The 12,442-nt window shown below is 49.1% G+C and overlaps 1 protein-coding gene across 1 annotated transcript in view; it reads right to left on the bottom strand.

Moving 5' to 3' along the window:
• Window positions 1-12,219, bottom strand: part of lrrk1 (leucine-rich repeat kinase 1) — a 231,468-nt gene extending 219,249 nt beyond the window's left edge. Inside the window, exon 1 of the mRNA XM_038813623.1 lies at window positions 12,120-12,219. The gene's annotated coding sequence lies outside the window, so the exon portion shown is untranslated. The remainder of the gene's footprint in view (window positions 1-12,119) is intronic.
• Between the last annotated feature and the right edge of the window lie 223 nt (window positions 12,220-12,442).

Raw genomic sequence — 12,442 nt, 5'->3', positions numbered from 1 at the left:
TTACAGTGCAGAAGGAGGCCATTTGGCCCATCGAGTCTGCACCAGCTCTTGGAAAGAGCACCCCACCCAAGGTCCACACCTCCACCCTATCCCCATAACCCAGTAACCCCACCCAACACTAAGGGCAGTTTTGGACACTAAGGGCAATTTATCATGGCCAATCCACCTACCAGCACATCTTTGGACTGTGGGAGGAAACTGGAGCACCCGGAGGAAATCCACGTACACACGGAGAGAATGTGAAGACTCCACACAGACAGTGACCCAAGCCGGGAATCGAACCTGGGACCCTGGAGCTGTGAAGCAATTGTGCTATCCACAATGCTACCGTGCTGCCCAGTTTCCTCCCACAAGCCCCGAAAGACGGCTGTTAGGTGATTTGGGCATTCTGAATTCTCCCTCAGTGTCCCCGAACAGGCGACAGAATGCGGCGACAACAGAATTTTCACAGTAACTTCATTGCAGTGTTAAAGTAAGCCTACTTGTGACAATAATAAAGATTATTACATCCCAGGAAAGAGTCAGGAGGGCAGAGGAGATTTTTTTGAAAGCTCAGAAGGTGCGAGAGTCCATGAGTTTCTCATCTCCCAGAACTGGCTATGTTTCTCTGAGGGAAATGTTGATTCACTTTTATAAACATGCTATGATAGTTTCCATCAAATTAGAGCCCGTGAAGAACCACAGATGCTGAATAAATCATTTTTTTTGTGTGTATGAGAATGAATGGTAATGCTGGGAGTAATTCAGAGACCCAGACCTATGCTCTGGGGACCTGGGTTCAAATCCCACCATGGCAGTGGGTGAAATTTGAATTCAATTTAAACAATCTGGAATTATGCCCTCTGAAATGGACTGGCAAAGCACCCAGTTCAAGTAGTTCAAAGGCAGTTAGGGATGGGCAATGGATAAAAATATATTGATCCAATTAATTAATAAAAGATGAAATTCAATGCAGAGAATTGTGAAGCAGTTCATTTTGATAGGAAGAACAAGCCAAAAGGGTTCAACTTCAAAGGGGGGTTGGCAGGATCTGAGGGACCAGGTTATCGGACAAGTTGAGAGAACAGTTAATTTTTTAACAATTATAAATTTAGAGTACCCAATTATTTTTTCCCCCCCCAATTAAGTGCAATTTACCGTGGCCAATCCACCTAACCTGCACATCTTTGGGTTGTGGGGATAAGACCCACGCAAATCCGGGGAGAACGTGCAAACTCCACACAGACAGTGACCCGGGACCGGGATCGAACCCGGGTCCTCGGCATCGTAGGCAGCAGTGCTAACCACTACGCCACCCTGAGAGAACAGTTAATTAAGCATACAGTACCCTGGGTTTCATTAATAGGTGCACAGAGTACCAGAGCAAGGAGGGTATGTTGACTTTGACAAAGTCACTGGCTTGGCCTCAGTATTGTTCCCAGTTCTGTGCATCGCACTTGTATTTAGATAGTGCAGTTGCGATGCCAAAACATACAAGGCTATGGGCCGAGAACTGGAAAACGGGATGAGAATAGTTAGGTGGTTGCTTTTGACCGGAACAGACATGATGGGCCGAAGGGTCTTTTCTGCACTGTAGACCTCTATGACTGTTTTCATCTGAGAAAAAAAGGTTGAGAGGAAATTGAGGGGTCTGGATAGAGTAGACAGGGAGAAACTTCCCACTCGTGGAGGGATCGAGAATGTGAGGAATGTGAGGACACAGCTTCAAAGTAATTTGCAAAAGAAGCAAATATGATGCAAGAAGAAACTTCTTCACTCAGTGAGTGGTTAGGGCTTGAGAGTCGGCTAGATTCAGTTCAATGGAAGCATTCAAAGGAAGTGAGATTATCAGAAAATGAAGACCGGAGTAGAATTTTAAGGATGGCAAGCGATCGGAGCGCGCCATCCCAAGAGTCGGCACCTCACGCTCAGCCGCTGATTCTCGAACTCCCACTGCCATTTTACCCTCACTCGAGTATTGATTATTGATTCACCTGAGGAAGGAGCAGTGCTCCGAAAGCTAGTGTTTGAAACAAACATGTTGGACTTTAACCTGGTGTTGTAAGACTTCTTACTACGAGTATTGACTGGCAGTGGGCGGGATGCCATCCGGGGTCCTGGGGGACAGGGTGTCCCAACTCTGACATGGAAGCATATCCCCCCCGCGCAAGCCTCTCCTGCCTGAGCTGGGGTAAATGTTTCAATATAATTCTCCCACCCTACACTGCTCCCACCAGCAGGAAAAGGCTACTTAGTGGTCACTTAAGGGCCTCAATAGGTGAATGGGTGAGTTTCCCACCCAAAGCCCTGCCAGCCCAAGTGTGAAATTATGTCTGGGTTTGGGCGGGCAAGGTTCCCAGGGGAAGTCCCAGCCATTCAATTTTACACTGCCCCCACCCTCTCTCGCCCCCCACTCCCCGACACCTCAAAACCTGCTTTGGGGGGAGTGAAAAAGTCTGCCCTGGGAGAAGATAGGTGAGTGGCACCAGGTGACGTGCTCATTTGGAGAGCCAATGTCAAATAGCCTCTTCCTGTGCTGTAACAATTCAGTGATTCTATGAGGATCAAGGCAAGGCTACTGATGTGGGAAACATACTCACTGTTGCGCCACCCGCTCCCCCCCCCCCCCCCCCCCTCAGTGTCACTCCACCCCCCCATCCCAATGTCTCCCTCCTATCCTGCCATCTTCCTAATTTGCCACTTGATTTTCAGAACGTCCCAACTCACAGTCCTGATCCTATCTCGAGCTGCCCTCTGATGTGTTAGGCAGGTTTGTTCAATGTGGACTGCACTTGATGCAGTGAAGCTAGAAACAGACCTCTAACATTGGAGAAGATCCAACACGGTTTTATTCAATGATAGAACTAATATACATATTCAGCTGTGGGTCGACACTATACTGAACTGTCTGGAGACCTTGTACTAGCCTGACCAGACTTACTAGCTACCGCATGGTGTTTGCACTTGCTAGCTCGTGGACTCTGACTGTCTCAGTGGCTGGGTCCAGAGAGAGCTGGAAACCTAGTGCCCTCTGGCTTTATAGTGGTAGTGTCCTGTCTGGTGATTGGCTGCACTGTGCTGTGCGCTTACTGGTCATCCTGTGTGTCAATCACTGCCTGCCTGCACTTCATTATATACATGAGTGGATATTATGACACCCTCCTCACCTGCCCAGATGTTGCGGCCCTTATCTGACCCTCTTACATCCAGATGTTGCTTCTCTGACTGAGCTTTGACATGCCCTGACATTGTTCCCTCCAACAGATCCAATCACAAAGCAAATTGTCGGAAAGTGTAAAAACAGTAATGTAACAAAGGACAAAGAGAAAGTGAAAATAAAAAAATAAGGGAGGAGAGAGAGAGAGAAATGAAGGAGGGGAGGTCCGGAAAGAAGGAACAGCGAGGCCAACAGGAATCAGGAAGAAATTGACGGGGAACACCGGTCTGTTCCAATTCTACCAGCAGTTCAACGATCCACACCCCCTCTGCACTTCTAACTCTTTCCTGGGGTATAATTACCCTCTCGTACCTCACTGAACGACTCATTCTTTGTATGAGTCATGACAGTGAACGCTAACAAGACTATCCACCTGCAGGAGCTTCACAGTCGAGCCCAAACCTGTCTTGATCCATAGCCTACACACACACACACACAGGCCCAGGTGAAATCAAAACACTGGACAATGATCCCACTCTTTCTCTCCAGAATTTTGCAGACAATCAGAGTATCGCTATCATCAGCCAGGCACTAACGAGGAAATCAGCCTCGGAGCTGTATGGTCTTATCCCGGTGAACAAAGAAGTGATCCTTCCCATTCCTGAATCAGTTGTGGGAATGAGTCATTCACACACGGACATGATCATTGTTAACCTGGCCTGTCTTATGGATGATTGCATTGACCTTCTGGCTTTGACCAAAACTTGAATCACATTTGATGACAGTCTGTCCTTCCTGATACCTCTGTCTAGCTTACCCAAATCACCATGAGGGTTCCGTGGCCCTTATCACCAAATTCCACCTGGATTACTCCCCGAATACTCAAGCATCTTCCCCTTTGAGCTCCTCACTCGATTCCAGCACATTCCCTCTAATGCTTCAATCCATCCAAAGTGTCTCTGAGAGATTTCCCTCCAGCCTTTCCTCCCCGGGCTTTGTAGTGATTTGCATCTTATTTCACTGTTGTGATTTCAATCTCAATCCATTTCGCATTCTCCCTTTTCCATTTCGCATTCTCCTTTTGCAGGGGCTGTTTAGCACAGGGCTAAATCGCTGGCTTTGAAAGCAGACCAAGCAGGCTAGCGGCCGGTTCGATCCCCGTAACAGCCTCCCCGAACAGGCGCTGGAATGTGGTGACTAGGGGCTTTTCACAGTAACTTCATTTGAAGCCTACTCGTGACAATAAGCGATTTTCACTTTCACTTGATCAGTGTCGTCTGATCCCTCTGTCATTTCCTTATGGTCAGGGCCACCACCTGACTTTACCCTCTTCCCAGCCTCTCTATCACGGACCATACCATTTATGACAACTTCCTACTCCTCACCACCCACTTTCCCTCTCCTCCTCCCAGCCCAAGATTCTGTATACATCCCTGGAAGAAACTCTTCCCCAAATCATTTAGGAAAGTACTTTCGAACTCCCAACTCTCTTACCTATGGTCCACCATTAAGCTGGATATTTCTGCATTTGTGAATCAGCTCAATCGCTTCCCCATCTCCATATCTGATAGTTAACTCCAGAGTAGTTTATTCCAGAGTAAAACCTTTCATCTCTTCCTTTGCTGGCATTTCCCGGTAATGTTTTCACATGCATTCCCAGAACTGGGCCACTCATAACACAGCTTTCCACTCACCCATGCTTGTGTCACTCTGGAGGGCAAAGTTAACTCCCCAGCTTCTTTATTCGAGGGCTATATCCCAAATCCAATTACCCCTGCCCCATCCATCCTCACTGCCATCTGACTTCATTGTCGCTTCGATTGATACCACTTCCTCAGCAGTCTCTGGCTTAATCCTTTCTTCCACTGCCCAACAAGCCAAACCTTCCACAAGGTTCACACTTGTACCCACCATAACTTCACATTTTCTCTTCCATTGCCACGCCCGCCTCCCCGCCGCCCCATGCCCTCTCCAAGGTGATCTTGGCCATGAGCTCCACCTTACCATTGAACTGCTGACCTCCCAACTGCCTCCCATGCTGGCTTGACGTTGTATAGAACATAGAACATAGAACACTACAGCGCAGTACGGGCCCTTCGGCCCTCGATGTTGCGCCGACCTGTGAAACCATCTGAAGCCTATCTGACCTACACTATTCCATTTTCATCCATATGTCTATCCAGTGACCACTTAAATGCCCTTAAAGTTGGCGAGTCTACTACTATTGCAGGCAGGGCGTTCCACACCCCGACTACTCTCTGAGTAAAGAAACTGCCTCTGACATCTGTCCTATATCTCTCACCCCTCAATTTAAAGCTATGTCCCCTCGTGTTGGTCATTACCATCCGAGGAAAAAGACTCTCACTGTCCACCCTATCTAACCCTCTGACTATCTTATATGTCTCTATTAAGTCACCTCTCAGCCTTCTCCTCTCTAACGAAAACAACCTCAATTCCCTGAGCCTTTCCTCGTAAGACCTTCCCTCCATACCAGGCAACATCCTAGTAAATCTCCTCTGAACCCTTTCCAAAGCTTCCACATCCTTCCTATAATGTGGTGACCAGAACTGCACGCAGTACTCCAGGTGTGGCCGCACCAGAGTTATGTACAGCTGCAGCATGACCTTGTGGTTCCGAAACTCAATCCCCCTGCTTATAAAGGCTAGCACACCATATGCCTTCTTAACAGCCCTATTAACCTGGGTGGCAACTTTCAGGGATTTATGTACCTGGATGCCGAGATCTCTCTGTTCATCTACACTACCAAGAATCTTGCCATTAGCCCAGTACTCTGCATTCCTGTTACTCCTTCCAAAGTGAACCACCTCACACTTTTCCGCATTAAACTCCATCTGCCACCTCTCAGCCCAGCTCTGCAGCTTATCTATGTCCCTCTGTATCCTATAACATCCTTCAGCACTATCCACAACTCCACCGACCTTCGTGTCATCTGCAAATTTACTAACCCATCCTTCTACACCCTCTTCCAGGTCATTTATAAAAATGACAAACAGCAGTGGCCCCAAAACAGATCCTTGCGGTACACCACTTGTAACTGAACTCCAGGATGAACATTTGCCATCAACCACCACCCTCTGTCTTCTTTCAGCTAGCCAATTACTGATCCAAACCGCTAAATCACCTTCAATTCCATACTTCCTTATTTTCTGCAATAGCCTACCGTGGGGAACCTTATCAAACGCCTTACTGAAATCCATATACACCACATCAACAGCTTTACCCTGATCCACCTGTTTGGTCACCTTCTCAAAAAACTCAATAAGGTTTGTGAGACATGACCTACCCTTCACAAAACCGTGTTGAGTATCGCTAATCAACTTGTTCTTTTCAAGATGATTATAAACCCTATCTCTTATAACCTTTTCCAACATTTTACCCACAACCGAAGTAAGGCTCACAGGTCTATAATTACCAGGGTTGTCTCTACTCCCCTTCTTGAACAAGGGGACAACATTTGCTATCCTCCAGTCTTCCGGCACTATTCCTGTCGACAAAGACGACATAAAGATCAAGGACAAAGGCTCTGCAATCTCCTCCCTGGCTTCCCAGAGAATCCTAGGATAAATCCCATCTGGCCCAGGGGACTTATCTATTTTGACATTTTCTAAAATTGCTAACACCTCCTCCTTTTGAACCTCAATTCCATCTAGCCTGGTCGACTGAACCTGAGTGTTCTCCTCGACAACATTGTCTTTCTCCAGTGTAAACACTGACGAAAAATATCCATTTAATGCTTCCCCTATCTCCTCTGATTCCACACACAACTTTCCACTACTATCCTTGATTGGCCCTAATCTTACTCGAGTCATTCTTTTGTTCCTGATATACCTATAGAAAGCCTTAGGGTTTTCCTTGATCCTATCCGCCAACGACTTTTCGTGTCCTCTCCTCGCTCTTCTTAACTCTCCCTTTAGGTCCTTCCTGGCTAACTTGTAACTCTCAAGTGCCCTAACTGAGCCTTCATGTCTCATCCTAACATAAGCCTTCTTCTTCCTCTTGACAAGTGCTTCAACTTCCTTAGTAAACCACGGCTCCCTTGCTCGACAACTTCCTCCCTGCCTGACAGGTACATACTTATCAAGGACACGCAGTAGCTGTTCCTTGAAAAAGCTCCACATTTCGATTGTACCCATCCCCTGCAGTTTCCTTCCCCATCCTATACCTCCTAAATCTTGCCGAATAGCATCATAATTGCCTTTCCCCCAGCTATAATTCTTGCCTTGCGGTATATACCTATCCCTGCCCATTGCTAAAGTAAACATAACCGAGTTGTGATCACTATCACCAAAGTGCTCACCCACATCTAAATCTAACACCTGGCCGGGTTCATTACCCAGTACCAAATCCAATGTGGCATCGCCCCTTGTTGGCCTGTCTACATACTGTGTCAGAAAACCTTCCTGCACACACTGCACAAAAACTGACCCATCGAAAGTACTCGAACTATAGTATTTCCAGTCAATATTTGGAAAGTTAAAGTCCCCCATAACAACTACCCTGTTACTCTCGCTCCTGTCAAGAATCATCTTTCCAATCCTTTCCTCTACATCTCTGGGACTATTCGGAGGTCTATAGACAACTCCCAACAGGGTGACCTCTCCTCTACTGTTCCTAACCTCGGCCCATACTGCCTCAGTAGACGAGTCCTCAAGCGTCCTTTCTACCGCCGTAATACTTTCCTTGATTAACAATGCCACACCCCCCCCCTCTTTTACCATCTTCTCTGTTCTTACAGAAACATCTAAATCCTGGAACCTGCAACAACCATTCCTGTCCCTGCTCTACCCATGTCTCCGAAATCGCCACAACATCGAGATCCCAGGTACCAACCCATGCTGCAAGCTCACCCACCTTATTCCGGATGCTCCTGGCGTTGAAGTAGACACACTTCAAACCAGCGTCCTGCTTGCCGGTGCCCTCTTTCGAACTTTTAACCCTATCCCTGACCTCACTACTCTCAACATCCTGTACACTGGGACTACAATTTAGGTTCCCATCCCCCTGCTGAATTAGTTTAAACCCCCCCGAAGAGCACTAGCAAATCTCCCCCCCAGGATATTGGTACCCCTCTGGTTCAGGTGAAGACCATCCTGTTTGTAGAGGTCCCACCTACCCCAGAATGAGCCCCAATTATCCAGGAAACCAAAACCCTCCCTCCTGCACCATCCCTGTAGCCACGTGTTCAACTCCTCTCTCTCCTTATTTCTCACTTCGCTAGCACGTGGCACGGGTAACAACCCAGAGATAACAACTCTGTTTGTTCTAGCTCTCAGCTTCCACCCTAGCTCCCTGAATTTCTGTCTCAAATCCCCATCTCTCTTCCTACCTATGTCGTTGGTACCTATGTGGACCACGACTTGGGGCTGCTCCCCCTCCCCCTTAAGGATCCCAAAAACACGATCAGAGACATCACGAACCCTGGCACCTGGGAGGCAACACACCAACCGTGAGTCTCTTTCGTTCCCACAGAACCTCCTGTCTGTTCCTCTAACTATGGAGTCCCCAATGACAAGTGCTCTGTTCCTCTTCTCCCTTCCCTTCTGAGCAACAGGGACAGACTCTGTGCCAGAGACCTGCGCCCTATTGCTTACCCCTGGTAAGTCGTCCCCCGCAACAGTATCCAAAACGGTATACTTGTTATAGAGGGGAACGACCACAGGGGATCCCTGCACTGCCTGCCGGTTCCCTCTCCCTCCTCTGACGGTAACCCATCTACTTTCTTCTTTTACCTGAGGTGTGACTACCTCCCTATAACTCCTCTCAATAACCTCCTCCGCCTCCCGAATGATCCGAAGTTCATCCAGCTCCAGCTCCAGGTCCCTAATGCGGCTCTCGAGGAGCTGGAGTTGGGTGCACTTCCCGCAGATGTAGTCAGAAGGGACACTAGAGGTGACCCTTTCCTCCCACATTCTGCAGGAGGAACATTCAACTGCCCTAGCCTCCATTCCCACTGAACTAACTTCCCAACTACTGAAAAATAAAAAAATAAAAAACTTGTTAGTTTAGCAATCCAATGGACAGAGCTTTTTTTTTTGGTTAGAGGAGGAAGATGGGTGGGAGACACTACGTAAGTAGTGTTTCGGGTAAAGCTGTCACTCGAGAACAGCCCCTTCACAAACCACCTTCAACTTACGCTGACCGCACTGCACGTATGCAAATCTCCCCGGAACAGCCAATCAGAAGCTCTGCTCTGCTGCCCTCTGCTGGATGCTCACCTTCCGTCGAACTCCTCGGGTCACTGATGCAGGTGCACCTTCAACTTACGCTGACCGCACTGCACGTATGCAAATCTCCCCGGAACAGCCAATCAGAAGCTCTGCTCTGCTGCCCTCTGCTGGATGCTCACCTTCCGTCGAACTCCTCGGGTCACTGATGCAGGTGCACCTTCAACTTACGCTGACCGCACTGCACGTATGCAAATCTCCCCGGAACAGCCAATCAGAAGCTCTGCTCTGCTGCCCTCTGCTGGATGCTCACCTTCCGTCGAACTCCTCGGGTCACTGATGCAGGTGCACCTTCAACTTACGCTGACCGCACTGCACGTATGCAAATCTCCCCGGAACAGCCAATCAGAAGCTCTGCTCTGCTGCCCTCTGCTGGGCTTCCTCAGACACTGCCCTCCCCCCTTTCAAAGCTTGACTTCACACCGTCCTCAAAAAGCCCACTGGCTGGTCATTGTCAATGACCACCCCCAGCTCCCACTTCTCCAGATCCCTTGAACATGCCACTGCCTCCCAAATCCACAGCTGATTCTCCAGTTGAGTATCTGCCGCCACGATGGAACACCGTTTTAAGACGGTTTTACATTTTGACCCATCACCTTGGGATATATTTCTCAAAATTAAATGTGCGATATGAATGAACATTGTTGCTGTTGAAGGGTAGGAAGGAGAGGAAGGCAGCGATAAATAACAAGGTCAGGAATCATTAAGAAAAGCAAAGCAGATGGCAATTGGATGCGGTATTTAATCCTGGTCAAGGCTCACTGAGAACAATTCAATCTAATGTGCCCCACTTGTCCTGGAGATCTGGCCCAGTGCTCCAAACAAAACACATTCAAAACCACAATTCACTTAATCAATAGAAAGAATCACAAGTTACATTTAGTAATAGTTTTGATGCACCAGCCAACATCCAGCTTGAGCCAGATATCCTGCCCACTGGTTCACCAATAAATTACTCTTGAAATGCAGCCACTGAGAGCTGACCACCTCTCCCCCCGCACCCCCCACTTCAATGAGGGCTGACCATCTCTCCCCCCGCACCCCCCACTTAACTGAGAGCTGACCATCTCTCCCCCCGCACCCCCCACTTCACTGAGAGCTGACCACCTCTCCCCCCACACCCCCCCTTCACTGAGAGCTGACCACCTCTCCCCCCACACCCCCCACTTCACTGAGAGCTGACCATCTCTCCCCCCGCACCCCCCACTTCACTGAGAGCTGACCACCTCTCCCCCCGCACACCCCCTTCACTGAGAGCTGACCACCTCTCCCCCCGCACTGAGAGCTGACCACCTCTCCCCCCGCACCCCCCCTTCACTGAGAGCTGACCACCTCTCCCCCCGCACCCCCCCTTCACTGAGAGCTGACCACCTCTCCCCCTGCACTCCCCCTTCACTGAGAGCTGACCACCTCTCCCCCTGCACTCCCCCTTCACTGAGAGCTGACCACTTCTCCCCCCGCACTGAGAGCTGACCACTTCTCCCCTCGCACCCCCCTTCACTGAGAGCTGACCACCTCTCCCCCCGCATTGAGAGCTGACCACCTCTCCCCCCGCACCCCTATTCACTGTGACCCACACAAAAATGGGGAGAACGTGCAAACTCCACATAGACAGTGACCAGGGGCCTGGATCGGGTCCTCAGCGCCATGAGGCAGCAGTGCTAACTTCATTGCAAGTGTTAATGTAAGCCTACTTGTGACAATAAAGATTATTATTAGTATTATTATACCCACTGCACCACCGTGCCAACAAATGTGTTGGGTAAAATATATTTTTCACAGGGCGAGTGGTTGGGGTGTGGAATGCACAGCCTGGGAGGCTGGTCGGGAGCCAGGTTCAATTGAGACATTCAAGAGGACAGATGATTATTTGAATCGAAACTATGTGCAGGGGTAAGGGAGAAGGCAGGAGAATGGAGCCCAGTCATGACGCTCGTTTGGACAGCTGGTACACACACGATGGGCAAAACGGCCTCTCTCTGTGATCTCTTGTGATTTACTGGGTTATGGGGATAGGGTGGAGGTGTTGACCTTGGGTAGAGTGCTCTTTCCAAGAGCCAGTGCAGACTCGATGGGCCGAATGACCTCCTTCTGCACTGTAAATTCTATGATTCAGTCACACAGGCATATCCAGCAAAATGGGGATTTTGTGATGAGCATACTACCATTGAAAAGAAGAAGCACTTCATCAACTGTCAGGTAGTTTGCCTGGACAGATGCATCGCCCAGTGATGGTGAACCCTGGACCCCATTCTGACCCCACTCCCTGATTCAGTCTGTCCAATATTGCCAACATTTCCTACCTTTCATTTCACATCTTGAAGCCTGAGTTTGCTGTCTGATCTCACATCTCTTTCGGAAGGGCCTATCTTTAAACAGCAAACTGTTAGTACAGTAACCAGCCTGGCTAACATCTGCCAGAAAACCTAAATTAATTTCCTGGTAACTGATTGATCTGTTGACTAACTTGCAGTCTATAAATAGGACCTAATAAGCGCTGTGGGTGCACATGTTTTGAAGTGTTGGGCAGTGAGCAATGTCTCCAAAACTTTAAACGCAGGTTGAGATAGTCATAGGGAGACAGCTCCTGAACCACTGACACCGGACATCACCCACATTAAAGGCGAGAAGATGAAAACAAAAAGGTTGTAAAGAGGAGGCTGTCAAAGCCTCCAGGAGCTGTGCTCATATCAGACACATGCAAGCCCGGCAGCCCGCACCCCGCCCGCTGTGCTTACCTGGTGCCTGTCCCAGAGAGCCGGGGCACAGCCGCTCCGGAGCCGTTCCGGTGGCGGAGCAGCAAACACTCTTTCTGGGAGTCGGAGAGATTCAGCAATGAGGAAGTGAGAGAGAGGATGTGGGTGGAGACAGAGCTACTTCTAGCAGCCTGGGCACTGCCCATGCAGCAGGCTCAGTCTCAGCCCTTCACTGCCTCAGCCCCTCACTGCCTCAGCCCCTCACTGCTCCAGCCCCTCACTCCCTCAGCCCCTTACTGCCTCAATCCCTCACTGCTCCAGCCCCTCACTGCCTCAGTCCCTTACTGCCTCAATCCCTCACTCCC

This window comes from Scyliorhinus canicula, chromosome 12, assembly GCF_902713615.1.
Source record: "Scyliorhinus canicula chromosome 12, sScyCan1.1, whole genome shotgun sequence".
NCBI lineage: Eukaryota > Metazoa > Chordata > Chondrichthyes > Carcharhiniformes > Scyliorhinidae > Scyliorhinus > Scyliorhinus canicula.
The sequence above is the reverse complement of the archived record's forward strand: the minus strand, read 5'-3'. Positions and strand labels throughout refer to the sequence as shown.